Source organism: Bufo bufo, chromosome 1 (assembly GCF_905171765.1).
Source record: "Bufo bufo chromosome 1, aBufBuf1.1, whole genome shotgun sequence".
Classification (NCBI taxonomy): domain Eukaryota; kingdom Metazoa; phylum Chordata; class Amphibia; order Anura; family Bufonidae; genus Bufo; species Bufo bufo.
Window position 1 is genome coordinate 720,428,402 of NC_053389.1, and position 14,261 is coordinate 720,442,662.

The following is a 14,261-nucleotide window of genomic DNA, read 5'->3' on the forward strand; positions in this document are numbered from 1 at the left end:
GTCCTGCCTGCTAGGGTGGCGCTAGAGAGCAAGAGCATTTTTTGTGAGATTTTTGTGGATAGTGGAGCAGCTGTCAATCTCATTGATAATCAATTTGCAATAACTCATGGTTTCCAGGTATGCACTTTGGGAAAGGATATTCCTGTTTTTGCTATTGATTCCGCTCCACTTTCTCAGAAATCATTAAAGGGCATAGTTCACAATATTCGTTTAATTGTGAGTGATGCTCATGTTGAGGATGTGTCATGTTTCGTCCTTAGCGGTTTGCCTACTCCTCTAGTGTTGGGGCTACCCTGGCTCACTAAACATAACCCCACCATTGATTGGCAAGCGAGGCAAATAAATGGTTGGAGTGACTTTTGCAGAGAGAATTGCCTCATGACATCTGTTTCTGAGGTTTCTACTAAGACTGTACCACCTTACCTCTCTGAATTTTCGGATGTCTTCTCTGAGAGTGGAGTTCAGGATTTGCCCCCTCACAGGGAGTACGATTGCCCTATTAATCTCATCCCAGGCGCCAAACTGCCTAAATCTCGTTTATACAATCTTTCCCAACCTGAGAGGGTCGCTATGCGTGCTTATATCTCTGAGAGTCTGAGAAAAGGACACATACGACCCTCGAAGTCACCTGTTGCCGCTGGTTTTTTCTTTGTTAAGAAAAAAGATGGTTCTTTAAGACCTTGTCTGGATTTCAGGGAGCTGAACAGTATCACTATTCGTGACCCTTATCCGCTTCCTCTGATCCCGGACCTGTTTAACCAGGTTGTTGGGGCTAAAGTCTTTTCCAAATTAGACCTAAGAGGGGCATACAACCTGGTCAGGGTCAGAGAAGGAGACGAATGGAAGACGGCTTTCAATACCCCTGAGGGCCATTTTGAGAATTTGGTTATGCCTTTTGGTTTGATGAATGCCCCAGCCGTTTTTCAGCATTTCGTGAACAGCATTTTTTATCATTTAATGGGAAAATTTGTATTAGTGTATTTGGATGACATTTTGATTTTTTCTCCTGATTTCAAGACTCATAAGGAACACTTACGTCAGGTCTTGCTCATCCTGCGGGAGAATAAATTATATGCGAAACTGGAAAAATGTGTGTTTGCAGTTCCAGAAATTCAATTTCTGGGGTTTCTTCTCTCCGCTTCTGGTTTTCGCATGGACCCCGAGAAGGTCCGCGCTGTGCTTGAGTGGGAGCTTCCTGAGAATCAGAAGGCGCTGATGCGTTTTTTGGGCTTTGCCAATTATTACAGGAAATTTATTTTGAATTATTCCTCTGTTGTTAAACCACTCACTGATATGACCAGAAAGGGGGTAGATTTTTCTTCCTGGTCGGTAGAGGCGTGTAAGGCCTTTTCTAATATCAAGGAGAGTTTTGCTTCCGCTCCCATCCTGGTACAACCTGATATTTCGTTACCCTTCATAGTTGAGGTTGATGCTTCTGAGGTAGGGGTGGGTGCGGGCTTGTCTCAGGGTTCCTCTCCTGCCAAATGGCAACCATGTGCCTTTTTCTCGAAGAAACTCTCCTCCGCAGAGAGAAATTATGATGTGGGAGATAGGGAATTGTTGGCCATCAAGTTGGCTTTTGAGGAATGGCGCCATTGGCTAGAGGGAGCCAGACACCCTATTACCGTGTTTACTGACCATAAAAATCTCGCCTACTTGGAGTCAGCCAAGCGTCTGAACCCGAGACAGGCCAGATGGTCTTTGTTCTTTTCAAGGTTTAATTTTGTTGTCACGTTCCGCCCTGGGGTTAAGAATGTGAAGGCAGATGCCCTGTCAAGTTGTTTTCCGGGAGGTGGGAATTTTGAAGACCCGGGTCCCATTTTGGCTGAAGGTGTGGTGGTCTCTGCTCTTTTTCCTGAATTGGAGGCAGAGGTGCAGGCAGCCCAGTCAGAGGCTCCTGATCTTTGTCCTCCTGGGAGGTTGTTTGTGCCTCTCGCTTTGAGACACAAGATTTTTAAGGAACACCACGATACGGTCCTTGCTGGGCACCCGGGGGCAAGAGCCACACTGGATCTCATCGCTCGGAGATTCTGGTGGCCTGCGCTTCGTAAGTCGGTTGAAGGTTTTGTGGCAGCTTGCGAGACTTGCGCTCGTGCCAAAGTGTCACGGAACCATGAACCAGACGTACAACAAGAGATAAATGAAAATAAGAAGGCTTTATTGAAAATAAAGCTGAAAAGCAAAAGTCCAAACGGATGGTGAAACCGAGCAGAGTCTTTGCGAAGCCAGAGGTCAGGAACCAGAAGGGTAGTCAGACGAAGCCAGGATCAGGAACCAGCAGGGTAGTCAGACGAAGCCAGGATCAGGAACCAGCAGGGTAGTCAGACGAAGCCAGGATCAGGAACCAGCAGGGTAGTCAGACGAAGCCAGGATCAGGAACCAGAAGCAGCAGCAGTCTTAGAAGCATGTGAACACAAGAGGACCAAGCAAGGAACTGAAGCCACAGACCTCCTATATATATGAGCTAGGCATCCAGCTCCTCCCAGGGGAAGGAGGAGCCGCAGGGTGGAAGGCTACAAGAAACCCAGGACCCAAGATGGCCGCCAGCACATGTCAAACGAAGGAGAGCAGCAAGCAGGTAAGACCATGACAGTACCTCCCCCTCAAGGGCCCCTCCTCCGCGGAGCACAAAACGGTTTCTGAGGGAAGCGTGCATGGAAGGCTCGGAGCAAGGCAGGAGCATGGACATCTGCGGAGGGAACCCAGGAACGCTCCTCTGGACCATAACCACGCCAATGGACCAAAAACTGCAACCGACCGCGGACCAGGCGTGAGTCCAGGATATTGCTCACCTCATATTCCTCACGATTGCCCACTTGGACCGGACGAGGCCGAGGAACCGAGGAAGTGAAACGATTACACACCAGTGGCTTCAACAGGGAGACATGAAACACGTTGGAGATCCGCATGCCAGGAGGAAGCGCAAGGGCATAGGCTACCGGGTTTACCCTGCGAAGCACTCGGAAGGGACCAACAAAGCGAGGCGCCAGCTTGGGAGTGGGCACTCGAAGGTTGAGGTTGCGGGTGGACAACCATACACGGTCTCCGACCTGGTAGGAAGGAGCAGGCGCTCGTCTGCGATCAGCCTGGAATCTCTGGCGCTGCGCAGAGACCTCAAGGGACTTCTGGATCTGTACCCAAGAAGCACGTAGGACGGAAAGGTGATCCTCCACAGCCGGAATATCCTGGGGAGAGAATACCTCCGGTAACACGGCAGGTTGGACCCCATAATTGGCCATGAAGGGAGACGTCCCAGAGGAAGAGTTCACCGCCGTGTTCCTGGCAAACTCAGCCCAAGGCAGGAGGTCAACCCAATTGTCTTGGTGATCGGAGACATAGCAACGAAGGAATTGCTCCAAGGCCTGATTGGATCGTTCTGCGGCCCCATTGGACTGAGGGTGGTAGGCCGAGGAGAAGGAGAGATGAATCCCCAACTGGGAGCAAAAGGCGCGCCAGAACCTGGACACAAACTGACTCCCCCGATCCGACACAATCTCCTTAGGCAAACCGTGCAACCGGAAGACCTCCCTGGCAAAAATCGTGGCCAACTCTTGTGCAGAGGGTAACTTCTTGAGAGGAACACAGTGGCACATTTTGGAAAACCGATCCACAATCATGAGAATGACCGTATGGCCTCGGGATGCAGGGAGGTCCACAATGAAATCCATCCCCAGGTGTGACCATGGGCGCTCCCCGGTGGCTATGGGTTGCAGAAGGCCCAACGGAAGGTGCCGAGGGGACTTACTCTGGGCACAAACGGAGCATGCCGCTACATATGCGGCGATGTCGGAACGTAGGGAAGGCCACCAGAACAGACGTGAAACAGCCCAGGACAGCTGATTCTTTCCAGGATGCCCCGCGGTCTTGGAGTTATGGTAGGTTCGCAACAACCGAGTGCGCAACTCCTCAGGCACAAAACATCTGCCGTTGGGTCTCCCAGAGGGAGCACCAGATTGAGCCGCCAAAATCTGCTCACCCAGGGGAGAGGTCAGGCTGGTGCGAATGGCGGCCAGGATCTGATTCGGAGGTATGACCGAAGTCGGAATCGACTCCTCCCTGGACAGCTCGGAGTACTGCCGTGATAAGGCATCCGCCCTGATGTTCTTGGAACCGGGTAGGTAGGAGACCACGTAATTAAAACGTGACAAGAACAGAGCCCATCTGGCCTGACGTGGTGTCAATCTCTTGGCCTCAGAAAGGTAGGTCAGATTCTTGTGGTCCGTCAGGATGAGAACCGGAACCACCGAACCCTCGAGCAAGTGCCTCCATTCTTTAAGGGCCTGCACGATGGCCAATAACTCCCTGTCACCAATCTGATAGTTGCACTCCGCGGAAGACAGTTTCCGGGAGTAAAACCCACAAGGAAGCAGAGGACCCTCTGGTGTTCTACGCTGAGACAGAAGGGCGCCTACTCCCGTCTCAGACGCGTCCACCTCGAGGACAAAGGGCAACCCAGGGTTGGGATGCGACAGAATCGGAGCCGACACAAAGGCGGACTTTAGGGCCTCAAAAGCTCGGATGGCCTCGAGCGGCCAGACCTGGGAATTACTGCCCTTCCTGGTCAGATCCGTGAGAGGCTTGGCCAGCATGGAAAAGTCCCTGATGAACTTCCGATAATAATTGGCGAAGCCCAAAAAGCGCTGCAGGGAACGAAGACCACTGGGCTGGGGCCACTGTAAGACAGCCGAAACCTTCTCAGGATCCATGGAGAACCCCTCAGCGGAAATGATGTAACCTAAGAAGGTTACCTGGGATCGGTGAAATTCGCATTTCTCAAGCTTACCGAACAGCTTGTTCTCTCGTAACCGTTGCAACACTCGTCTGACATCCAGAATGTGGGCCTCCATGGATTCAGAATATACCAAGATGTCATCCAAATAGACTACCACACACTGCTGCAACAGGTCACGGAAAACATCGTTGATGAATTCCTGAAAGACTGCGGGCGCATTGCACAACCCAAAGGGCATAACCAAGGATTCGTAATGACCGGTCCTGGTGTTAAACGCGGTCTTCCACTCAACGCCCGCCTTGATCCTTACCAGGTTATATGCCGCCCTCAGGTCGAGTTTGGTAAAGACCGTGGCCCCTTTAAGGCGATCGAACAGCTCGGAAATCAAGGGTATCGGGTAAGCGTTCTTGATCGTGATGCGATTGAGACCCCTGTAATCGATGCAAGGCCTCAACTCACCGCCCTTCTTTTTCACAAAGAAAAATCCAGCCCCTGCCGGGGACGAAGATTTGCGAATGTGTCCGCGTGAAAGCGCCTCCCTCACGTACTCCTCCATGGCCTCATTCTCCGCTACCGACAGTGGATAGACTTTGCCACGAGGAGGAACGGCACCAGATTGTAACTCTATGGCACAATCGTATGGGCGGTGCGGAGGTAGGGCAACCGCGCGCACCTTATCGAATACATCCCGGTACTCCTCGTATTCAGGAGGCAACAGAGAGTCCGAGGAAGTACACAGCAACTTGACAGACCCATGGATGCAACTAGCCCCACACTGCGGTGACCACGAGAGGATCTCGACCGATCTCCAATCGAAAGTCGGATTATGCTTCTGGAGCCAGGGGTACCCCAAGACCACCGAGTAGTGTGGAGACGAAATAACCTGGAGGCAGACCGACTCTCTGTGAACGGCACCAATGGCTATCCCCACTGGAAGGGTCTCATGAGTCACGTGTGGCGGCAGAAGGGGTCTGCCGTCTATCGCCTCAAGAGCCAGTGGGGAACCTCGAGCCTGCAGAGGAATGGAATTGGCGGCAGCGAACACACTAACAATGAACAAACCACCAGCACCAGAGTCCACCAACGCCTGGGTCGTCACCGAGCCCCCGACCCAGGAGAGGACAACAGTGATCAGTGGTTTGTCAACACGGGAAACCGGGGACGAGGAGACTCCACCCAAGATCTGCCCCCGACAGGATCTCAGGGTACGAGCGTTTCCCGGACGGTTCGGACATGCCAACCGAAAATGCCCACCGAGACCACAGTACATGCATCGGCCCTCGCGTCTCCGGAGTGCCCTCTCCCCCTCGGACAGGCGAGCAAACCCCAGCTGCATGGGTTCACCCCCAGACAAGTCATCCCCAGGAGGCGTGGGAGGAGAGGGAGGCACGGGTGGGACAGCAAACGTAGGCACCAATCTGTTAGAAGACCTCCGCAGGTTCTCCTTAAAGGAAGGTCTCTCCCTGAGTCTGGTGTCAATCAAAATCAGGAAAGAAATAAGAGACTCGAGCTCAACTGGTAGGTCCTTAGCTGCAACCTCATCCTTCAAGGCATCCGAGAGACCATGAGAGAAAGCAGCAACCAGAGCCTCATTATTCCAGCCCACCTCTGCTGCCAGGGTACGAAACTCAATGGCGTATTCAGCTACGGATCGTGAACCCTGTCTGATGGACATAAGGAGCTTCGCAGCAGAGGCAGCACGAGCCGGCACATCGAATACCTTCCGAAGAGAAGCAACAAAACCGGAAAACTCGGCAACCACCGGATTGTTGTTCTCCCATAAAGGGCTGGCCCAGGCCAAGGCCTTGTCCGAGAGCAGCGAGATCAAGAAGCCCACCTTTGATCTCTCAGTAGGAAAGGCATGTGGCAGCAACTCGAAATAAATGCCCACCTGGTTAAGGAAACCTCGGCACTGAGTTGGCTCTCCCCCAAAGCGCTGTGGAAGAGGGGCAGAACCGGTCATACCCCGAAACACCGCAGGCGCAACAACAGGTGTCGGGGTAGACTCTGGCGCAACAACCGGAGCGGCAGTAGGAGCGAGCCCAGGAGCGACAACCGACCCATCGGCAACGGGAGCGAAATGAGCCGTGCGTTCAAGCAGGGTTTGCAACGCCACAGCGAACCGACCCAACAGGTGATCCTGCTGATCAAGTCTGGCAACCAGCGTGGGTAGCGAGGATGGCCCTGTACCGTCAGAATTCATGGCTTGGTCCTAATGTCACGGAACCATGAACCAGACGTACAACAAGAGATAAATGAAAATAAGAAGGCTTTATTGAAAATAAAGCTGAAAAGCAAAAGTCCAAACGGATGGTGAAACCGAGCAGAGTCTTTGCGAAGCCAGAGGTCAGGAACCAGAAGGGTAGTCAGACGAAGCCAGGATCAGGAACCAGCAGGGTAGTCAGACGAAGCCAGGATCAGGAACCAGCAGGGTAGTCAGACGAAGCCAGGATCAGGAACCAGCAGGGTAGTCAGACGAAGCCAGGATCAGGAACCAGAAGCAGCAGCAGTCTTAGAAGCATGTGAACACAAGAGGACCAAGCAAGGAACTGAAGCCACAGACCTCCTATATATATGAGCTAGGCATCCAGCTCCTCCCAGGGGAAGGAGGAGCCGCAGGGTGGAAGGCTACAAGAAACCCAGGACCCAAGATGGCCGCCAGCACATGTCAAACGAAGGAGAGCAGCAAGCAGGTAAGACCATGACACAAAGTCCCTCATTCACGGCCATCAGGTCCTCTCCTTCCCTTACCCATTCCTTCCCGTCCTTGGACACATCTGTCAATGGACTTCATAACGGACTTGCCTCGTTCCTCGGGGAAGACTGTGATTCTGGTGGTGGTGGACCGTTTTAGCAAAATGGTGCATTTCATCCCTTTTCCTGGTTTGCCCAATGCTAAGACGCTGGCGCAGGCATTTATTGACCACATTGTCAAATTGCATGGTATTCCTTCAGACATAGTCTCTGATAGGGGCACGCAGTTTGTTTCCAGATTCTGGAAGGCTTTCTGTTCTCGCTTGGGGGTTCGGTTGTCATTCTCTTCTGCTTTCCACCCGCAGTCGAATGGCCAGACAGAGCGCGTCAATCAGAATCTGGAGACATATCTGCGCTGTTTTGTGGCGGAGAATCAGGAGGATTGGTGTTCTTTTTTGCCCCTTGCTGAGTTTGCTTTAAATAACCGTCGTCAGGAGTCCTCTGATAAGTCACCATTTTTTGGTGCATATGGGTTTCATCCGCAGTTTGGGACTTTCTCGGGAGAGGGGTCTTCTGGTTTACCTGATGAGGACAGATTCTCCTCGTCTTTGTCATCTATTTGGCAAAAGATTCAGGATAATCTAAAGAGCATGAGTGAGAGATATAAGCGTGTGGCAGATAAGAGACGTGTGCCTGGTCCGGACCTGAATGTTGGTGATCTGGTGTGGTTGTCTACCAAGAATATCAAATTGAAGGTTCCCTCCTGGAATTTGGGTCCTAGGTTTATTGGGCCTTACAAGATCCTGTCTGTCATCAATCCTGTTGCCTACCGTCTTGATCTTCCTCAGACTTGGAAGATCCATAATGTTTTTCATAAGTCCTTATTGAAACCTTATGTTCAACCTATTGTACCCTCGCCTTTGCCTCCTCCTCCGATTATGGTTGATGGAAATCTTGAATTTCAGGTCTCTAGGATTGTGGATTCTCGTCTTGTCCGCGGTTCCCTCCAGTACCTCGTTCATTGGGAGGGTTATGGTCCTGAGGAGAGGATGTGGGTCCCAGTGACGGACATTAAGGCCACTCGTCTCATCAGGGCTTTCCATAGGTCCCATCCTGAGAAGGTGGGCCCTGAGTGTCAGGAGTCCACTCGTAGAGGGAGGGGTACTGTCACAACTAGACAGCTGAGAAGCTCTGACAGGAGCTTTCCAGATCCTCCTCCTTGAGTTTCTTTGTTTTGGTTAAGTTCCTCATCTCGTTAGTCTATCTCAGCTGTCATGCAGTTGGACTGATTGCTTCCCTTTAAGTTCCTCCCCATGATGCATTAGGTTGCGGCTTATACAACTTCCTGGAGTGTGTGTGCATGCTGTTTCTATTCCTCAGTCCTCTGCAAGATAAGTGCTGTTCCTTTATTTGTGATTTTCTGTCTGCTGGATTTTCAGGTGACCCCGACTCCCTCCGTATCTTGTGTAGGGAGCCGGTGGTCGTGTCCCCTCACTATTGTAGGGTCTTCAGGTATTAGATAGCCGAGGTACGTGGATATGCGCCCATCCACCTTTGGGGTGTTCGCATAGGCTGAGCAATTAGGGAGAGTGGCAGGTCTCATGTAGGGGTCTCCCTTTTGTTCCTTAGTTGTGGATCCAGTGAGTCATTAATTGTATTGCATTGTCTTGTTTCCTGTACACCATCCGTGACAGTATCGCTGCGTCCGTCATGACCGGCTCTATAAATATATCACATGATCCACCCTGTCCGGTAAACACCATAAAAAAATAAAAATAAAAACAGTGTAAAAAAAAATCTATTTTTGTCACCTTACATCATCAAAAGTGCAACACCAAGCGGTCAAAAAGGCGTATGTCCCACAAATGGTATCAATAAAACAGTCACCTCATTCCACAAAAAATGAGCCCCTACCCAAGACAAATCGCTCAAAAAATAAAAAAAAACTATAGCTCTCAGAACATGGAGACACTAAAACATCAGTTTTTTTGTTTCAAAATTACTATTATTGTGCTAAAGTGAAATAAAAAATAAATAAATACTTATTAGGTATCGCCACGTCTGTAACAACCAGCTCTATAAAAATATCACATGACCTAACCCCTCAGATGAACACCGTAAAAAAAAATAATGTGTAAAAAAAAAAGCTATTTTTGTCACATTATATCACAAAAATTGCAACAGCAAGTGATCAAAAAGGCGTATGCCCCCTAAAATAGTACCAAATCAGACCATCCCCTTATCCCGCGCAAAATGAGACCCTACCTAAGAGAATTGGTAACAAAATAAAAAGGCTATGGCTCTCGGACTATGGAGACACTAAAATATCATTTCGGTTTCAAAAATGCTATTATTGTGTAAAACTTAAATAAACAAGAAAAAGTAGACATATTAGGTATTGCCACATCACATGACCTAATCCCTTTAGGTAAACGCTGTAAAAATAAAAACTGTGGCAAAACCATTTTTGCCAAAACGGTGCCAAAAAACGTAATATAGAGCAATTAAAAATCATATGTACCCAAAATAGTACCAATAAAACTGGCACCTTATCCTGTAGTTTCCAAAATGTGGTCACTTTTTTGAGTTTCTACTGTAGGGGTGCATCAGGGGGGCTTCAAATGGGACATGGCATCTAAAAACCAGTTCAGCTAAATTTGCCTTCCAAAAACCATATAGCGTTCCTTTCCTACTGCGCCCTGCCGTGTGCTCGTACAGCAGTTTACGACCACATATGGGGTGTTTCTGTAAACCGCAGAATCAGGGTAATAAATATTGAGGTTTTTTTGGCTGTTAACCCTTGCTTTGCTACTGGAAAAAATTTATTAAAATGTCAAATCTGTCCAAAAAGTGAAATTCTGAAATGTAATCTCCATTTTCCATTAATTCTTGTGGAACACCTAAAGAGTTAACAAAGTTTGTAAAATTTGTTTTGTATACATTGAGGGGTGTAGTTTCTAAAATAGGGTAATTTTTGGATGGTTTCTATTATGTAAGCTTCACAAAGTGACTTCAGACCTGAACTGGTCATTAAAAAGTGAGTTTTGGAAATTTTCCGAAAAATTTCAAGATTTGCTTCCAAACTTCTAGCCTTCTAACGTCTCAAAAAAATAAAATGTAATTTTCAAAATGATCCAAACATGAAGTAGACATATGAGGAGTGTAAAGTAATTACTATTTTCGGAGGTATTACTATCTATTATAAAAGTAGAGAAATAGAAATTTAGCTAATTTTTGCAAATGTTTGGTAAATTTGGTATTTTTTTATGAATAAAAATGATTTTTTTTTTACTAATTTTTACCACTCTCATGAAGTATGATATGTGACGAGAAAACAATCTCAGAATGGCCTGGATAAGTAAAAGCGTTTTAAAGTTATCACCACATAAACTGACACATGTCAGATTTGCAAAAAATGGCCTGGGCAGGAAGGTGAAAACAGGCCCGGGGTTGAAGGGGTTAAAGGGAGAGAGCTGCAGCACTAAGAAAACACCTTCTGATCTGTGATAGGAGAGAGCTGCAGCAGAAAGGACACTCTTCCTCATCTGTGAGAGGGAGAGTGTTGCAGCAGAAAAGACACGTCTCCCTGACCTGTGATCCTGTGATCAGAAGAGAGCTGCAGCAGAAAGGAGACACCTCCCTGAGCTCTGAACGGAAGAGAGCTGAAGCAGAAAGGACATGCCCCCAAACTGCGATGGCAAGAGAGTTGCAGCAGAAAATATACGTTCCCTGAGCTGTTATAGGGAAAGGGCTGCAGCAGAAAGGACAAGCCCCCTGAGCTGCCAGCTTCAAGAGAATCTAGCAGAGAAATTGGAGCAATGAATGGGGAGATTGCTGGATCCATGTGAGGTACAGGGCTGGTTCTAGCGTTATTAGAAAGATATTGTTATATACAATATGATGTCTGATTTTCATTTTTTACATCAATCATGGGATAACCCCTTTAACTCCTGGCACTAGACAAAGAGATTTTGGACAGTTGATGACTCTGCAGTATTTACTTCTGCGAGGCGTACATATGGAATAGCTGCAAAGTCCACTTAGGTCTACTCCCTCTTTATACTATAATGATCTAATAAAGCAACAATTTAGTAATTGGGGTAGAACTGCAGATTGTAAGCTCAGGCAGACATGAATTCTCTGTTAAAGTTTCCAATAACCACAAACCAAAACAACTTGTTTCAGCAATATAAAAGTAATGCTAGATTTAAAACACACTGGAATAACCCTACTATTTCCAGCTCTTTTCCTATGCTCTAGACATAGAAAAACATAAGGTTGTCAAAGGCAGTGATACTAGGGGAAGCTGAATAAACGTTACACGCACCACAATGACGTATGCACAGAGGCATTACCGGAAACATGTTGAGTAATGTTATCAATGTATACTAATATGCAGACAACCCCTTTAAAATGAAAGTCATTGTAGCGTTTATTGCCTGCCGGGCCGGCTAATTATGCTGATGGAACATTCAGCAGGCCAGAAATTTCCTCTGTGAGGCCTCTTTCACATGGGCATCACGTTTTGGCTCCGGTGGCGTCCTGGGTGCAATGCGGCAAACCCGCCCGAGTAGGTACGCGATTGCAGTCAGTTTTGACTGCGATTCCGTTCCGTTGTTCAGTTTTTATCACGCGGGTGCAATGTGTTTTGCACGCGCGTGATAAAAAACTGAATGTGGTACCCAGACCCGCACTTCTTCACAGAAGTTCAGGTTTGGGTTCAAGGTTGTGTAGATTGTATTATTTTCCCTTATAACATGGTTATAAGGGAAAATAATAGCATTCTTAATACAGAATGCATAGTACAATATGGCTGGAGGGGTTAAAAAAAAATAATAATAATTTAACTCACCTTAATCCACTTGTTTGCGCAGCCCGGCTTCTCTTCTGTCTTCTTCTTTGAGGAATAGGACCTTTGATGACGTCACTGTGCTCATCACATGGTCCATCACATGATCTTTTACCATGGTGATGGATCATGTGACGGACCATGTGATGTGCGTAGTGACGTCACCACGGGTCCTTTTCCTGCGCACAGCAAAGATGAAGACAGAAGAGAAGCCGGGCTGCGCGAACAAGTGGATTAAGGTGAGTTAAATTATTTCTTTTATTTATTTTAACCCCTCCAGCCCTATTGTACTATGCATTCTGTATTAAGAATGCTATTATTTTCCCTTATAACCATGTTATAAGGGAAAATAATAAAGATCAGTTCCCCATCCCGATCGTCTCTTAGCAACCGTGCATGAAAATCGCACCGCATCCGCACTTGCTAACGCAGCCCCATTCACTTCTATGGGGCCTGCATTGCGTGGAAAACGCACAAAGAGGAGCATGCTGCGATTTTCACGCAACGCACAAGAGATGCGTGAAAATCAGCGCTCATCTGCACAGCCCCATAGAAATTAATGGGTCCAGATTCAGTGCGGGTGCAATGCGTTCACCTCACGCATTGCATCCGCGCGGATATCTCGCCCGTGTGAAAGGGGCCTTAGAGAAATGTAGTATTAAAGTATTCGAGCCCAAGCCCACGAGAGTGGAGGTCACTCCTTTTCACAACTTTTCACTGTAGTTCATAGTGGGGGTCTCTCTGGTGGGGGTTCAATCCTTATGACTTCTGTATGCACAAATAGAACATATGAACAGGGGTTGTCCTCAAGATGCAACCCCTTTAAAGGGTTGTCTCTCTCGACAGTGCAGAAGGAAATTATGGGGGCATTACATACCAAACTATATGTGAGGGATTATTTTGTATGTAGGGGAGGAAGGGCTTAAGAAGAGTTAATGGAATGCATCCTGGGAGATGCAGGTACTTGATTGCCTCATGTGAGCTGCTGCCCTCCCAGAGAAAGGAAAAAAAGTTCTCCAGATAAGTGAGGAATTAAAAGTTTTACATTTGGAGGAAACCCCCTTTTATGGTATGTTGATGTATGGTATGAGAGTGAGACTTCTACATGATTTTGCCATGATCACATTAGATTTAGCCAAGGCCGTCTACAGGTTTATGTGGGTCCTTGGGCAGCAGAGTCTCAGTGGGCCTCCTGTCCATCAGACTGAAAGGCATCAGTTGATGGGGTGCTATTTATTGCTTAAAATGATGGACACCACTACACAACCCGACAGACCCCAAGTTAAGTGGGGTCCATCAGGCATTGTAGGTGTTCATTGTGTGACAAATGTTACCTCTTGAATTATGTTTTTCCACTTCTGTGACAGAACAGAAAAATGGAAATCACAACGCAGATGTGAAATCACCCAATCCTAGTCCAAATATCCACAGCCAGGAGCTCACTTATCCATACCAGGGCCAGATGTGCAGTCTTCCAGGCAGCCAGAGAAAGCTGTAGATTTGCAATGACCTTTACTAAGAACTATGCTCATCCAGACATCTGGGCTCAGGTACATGCACACTCTTCCAGAGACTCAGGTCCACGACTAACATACATTATGCTCACTTACATTATATATGTGCATACGTATACATAGTGATCACTCATGCATATATAAAGTAAAAATGGTATTTTCTATTATCCTGTTTTTTGTGGGTGCATCTTATGGTCCAGTGCATCTTATAGTCTGAAAAATACAGTATTTTCTGTTCCACTTATATATTATACCACCGCCCTGTGTCTGTGCAGGAGGTCACAGGTACTGGATTACTAGGAGAAATACAGTGGCCACAGAGAGGAGAATCCTGTAACGGAACGCCTAGCACCCCGACCGGGTACCTCCGTCGATAGCTGCTCCTAGTGCTTCCAGAGGACTCCAAACACTCCACTTGACACCATCAGCACTGCAGACCCCACGAACCGCCGAAGCTTGGTGGAGGTCTCGC

The 14,261-nt window shown here is 47.9% G+C and overlaps 1 protein-coding gene across 3 annotated transcripts in view; it reads right to left on the reverse strand.

Annotated features, from left to right (window-relative positions):
- The window catches only part of ITGA11 (integrin subunit alpha 11), a 139,255-nt gene that overhangs the window by 109,533 nt on the left and 15,461 nt on the right, over positions 1 to 14,261 (reverse strand). Inside the window, exon 1 of one of the 3 annotated variants that reach the window (XM_040414322.1) lies at positions 3,051 to 3,061. The exons of the other annotated variants lie outside the window; for them this stretch is intronic. The gene's annotated coding sequence lies outside the window, so the exon portion shown is untranslated. Of the gene's footprint in view, positions 1 to 3,050; positions 3,062 to 14,261 lie in introns of those variants that run through there. 3 annotated transcript variants of the gene reach the window in all.